Source organism: Bidens hawaiensis, unplaced genomic scaffold, assembly GCF_021521415.1.
Source record: "Bidens hawaiensis isolate Kalapana, Puna unplaced genomic scaffold, B.hawaiensis_p1.1 tig00007678_1, whole genome shotgun sequence".
NCBI classification, from domain to species: domain Eukaryota; kingdom Viridiplantae; phylum Streptophyta; class Magnoliopsida; order Asterales; family Asteraceae; genus Bidens; species Bidens hawaiensis.
In genome coordinates, this window is record NW_027491534.1 from 681,440 (window position 1) to 685,286 (window position 3,847).

Sequence of the window (3,847 nt, forward strand, 5' to 3'; positions counted from 1 at the left end):
GGGCAACTCGTTCTCATCTAGAGCACGAGTACCCATCCGAGCGGGACTATCAGCCTCCCGCGGATGCAGGAGCGACTGCAAGTCGTTCCCCTCTGAAATAAAAGAAAAACAGTTAGAAGACAAACCTATATAAACAAAGAAGACAGAGCATACCGTAAGGGACAGAGTTCAAACCGTATTCAAGGACGATCGGGATCTTTTGCGCCTCCGCATCCTTCCACACCCGGCTCATCCCGAGCATCACCATCCCGGACTCCGCAAAGCGGTAAACCGGAGATTGGACTCGGGAAATATTTGAGAACCATTCCGCCTCCTGGTAGTTGGAGGCGTGAAGGCTGGGGAGTGCTTGCCCATTCTTGAACTTCATGGCAAGGGGGATGGCGCGAGCGGAGATATAAAAGAACTCCCGCTTCCATGAACGAAGACTGCGCTCGGTTGCGCAAATCTTCAAACCCTTGATCAGGGTTATCAGAGTATACCACCCCTGGATGCACCTCCAAGAGTAAAAGGTCATCAGGCGGTCGACGAAGGGCTCAACGCCCAGAATCCGGCACACCCACTCGAAGTGGCGAATCTTCGCGATCGCCATCGGATGTACCTCGGTCAGGTGTACACCGTGCCTCTCCAGAACACGGTACACAAACTTCGTCAAGGGGAACCTAAGATTCCCATAGACAAAGAATGCGGCATATATCCCGATCTTGCCTCTGGGGGCATCATACACCGTCTGGTGAGGTTCAGGAAACTCAGGCTCGAAAGACTCGAGCATGAACTTCCTGACGATGTACTGATATAGATCGACAGGCAGAGCACACTGGCACTCGCCAGCAGTACTCTTGTCATCCTTGTCGGACGTGGATGACGGGTTCTCGGCGTACACCCCAGCCTCCTGGGCTGCAGCCTCAAGATCGTGAGCAGAAGACATCTTGCAGGTATGAAAGAAGAGAACGATTTCAAGAGAATGCTCGACTGAAAAGGTGAGTATTCGCCGGAAATCGTTTTGAAGATGAAGAGAAAAGTGAAAGTGTGGATTACAAAGGACCCTCTCCCCCTTTATATACTAATCGCAATCAATGCGATGAATTTAATACGGAAGAGAGAGAAATCGCAGGTGCAATGAAACTATGACACGTGGCAAAGAGCAAGCTGGCAACAGCTGTTGAAAGGACGCGTGCCAGTAATTTCGCGGCCACGCGCCCGAAAATTCGCGCCCACGCGCCTGAAAAAGCGCTTGGAATGACCATATACTGTCACGTCGCCATAACTTCCTGCACGTCCTGACACTGTCAGAAGAAACCGACGGACGACGTTTCAATAGTTTGGACTGTTCTTATCCTTTCACCAACTCTTCGAATTTCAAAATTTCAAAAAGATTCAAAAGCTGGAAAATACCCCTTACCTTGGCAACCAAGTAACTATAAGACAGGTGCGAGTAAAGCGTTAAGGCAAAACCCTTCACATACTTAGCACCCGCAGGGAATTGACGCCAGGAATACCTTGGAAGTAAAGTAACCGTAAGACGAGTGCGGGTACAGTGTCAAGGCAAAACCCTTCACATACTTAGCGCTCCGCGGGGAATTCAAACCAAGGATCTTCTGGGCCATGCTTGCGGAAACGGGAATAACATCCCCGCATAGCGGGAACGTCGAGAACTATATTGTTTGAAACTCCAAGATGGAATTGGTGGTTTTAACATAATTGATCACTATGTTCAAAACTACCAAAACCCCATGGAGAATCCACAAGTGGGACTCAACGCTCCTGACTTGCGAGGAGGTTACAGACCTACCCGCTTCATACCCAAAGATCAAGCAGAAAAGTCGGGAATTTCTACGTGACATTAGGAAAACCGCGGGAAGAATCCCCACGAAAAACCTTAGAACTAAAAACCCTTTTCAAAACCCCTTGCTAAAGTCCAAAAGTTCACCTCACTTATTAATAATTCATGAGAAGAACATTGGACTGGGGGGACTTGAAGAGGTAGGTCCCAGCAGAGCCCAGTTGGACCCGCAAGACTCACCTTGAAGAGGGACGTCTGCGCAACGACCAACTGCTTCCGTAGGACCCACCATGCTCAGAGAAGACCTTACGCGCAGTACGCCAGCTATACCCGCAGGGAAAGCCTCCCAATGGTGAAGTACCCCGCTTGTTCCCGCAGTTGCGGATACAAGCCATCAGGGAAGGCTACCCGCACTGATAGCAAGGCTACACGCACAAGGCACTAACTCTTGCTACTTCAGTAATGTCACCTGAAGGAATGAGCAAGGCGGGAATACTCCCGCCCAAATGAGCCAGTCCGTATGCTTTTGGAAGATCTTTTGTACCATACCTGCCAAGGTATGGGCAAAACAGACGATCTGACCAAAACAGCCCATGAACCAATCACAGGGTGACAGCTCACCGACAACAGTACGAGGAGGAGCACCCTCTAGTACTGTTTGTCACTATTAGCCGCTGCCTACTCACCAACCCCTACTATGGGACGTGCGTAGCCTACAGTTGGTGGAACAGTGCATAGCCGGCAGTAAAGGATCAGTATACAGCCGACCTTGTCACTATCGGCCGCAGCCTATCCACCAACCAGCATGGCTTGTGCGTAGCCTACTGTTGGTAGAACAGGAATACTATTCAGCCGGCTGTACCTTCTTGGAAACCTACCCTCGGCTATAAATACTCCAACACCTTGGAATGGTAAGGACATCATCTGATATCTCATTATCTTATCTTCTCTAGCAATCTCTTAATATACACTTATATTCAGAGCAATCTAGTCTGATTCTCACGCCGGAGGGTGGTCACAAGGAGGAACCCCCCCTTCTCAGTGACGAGCTTACGGTGTCTGTTTTGCAGGTCACCTGAAGAACAACTTTCTTTGCTGGACCTCATCCTCGTGGGAAACATCTATATAACCCCCAGATTATCCGTAATCTGCCCGGGGTCACTTAGTGTTTCTTCAATTAGAAATATAGAGAAAAGGGTTAATAACATTCTAAACTTAAGAGCATTACTTTACCTTTGTGTTATGTTTTTACTAAACTTTTTCCTAACCTCTATGATTATGATAGTGGACCTTTTTTTCCAATCTTTGTTATATTATAGTGTGCATACTTTCTTACTAACTGAACCGAAATTTTAATATGTAATTCAATTTAGTTTAAACAACCTGATCAGTTCGGTTCAGTTTAATCGGTTTGAAACTAATTATAAGCACGGTCATAACCTAATATTAAACATCAAGCTGGTATAAATTGTAACATGAGACAATGATTTAATGATGGTTGGAATCTAGCCCTAGGTATGGTGTAGTGGTTAACAACCTGTTAGGCTGAGGGGTGTGGGGGGCTTTAATGGGGGCTTAAATGGGGGCTCCAACCAATAATATTATGACGTGTGGCAGAGAGAGAAACTGGATAAGGGGGGTGTTGGAGCCCCTGTTGGAGCCCCTGCCCCCTGGTGTGGAGGGGTTCCAGCAGGGGCTCCAGCGAATTTTTTTTCTTTTATTTTTTTATAAATATATTCAAACAACGTATTATTAAAAAAACTCATAAATTATTAAAAAAAACACACATTAATAAAAAAACACATTCATCGTACTCAGTATATACCACCAATAGCAAAGCTATGGTAGGGTCTGAGGAGGGTAAGATGTAGACAGCCTTACCTCTACCCCATAAGGATAGAGAGGCTGCTTCCGGTGAGACCCCCGGCTCGATAGTATTTTTGCATCAAGCCTTGGACATAAGGCACATAGCACTCAATCATCGGGACACCGGCTGATCGGTGCATGTACCCTTGTCTTTCGGCTATCAACGCAACTACATGATGCCTGATTAACCGTTCGTCACTT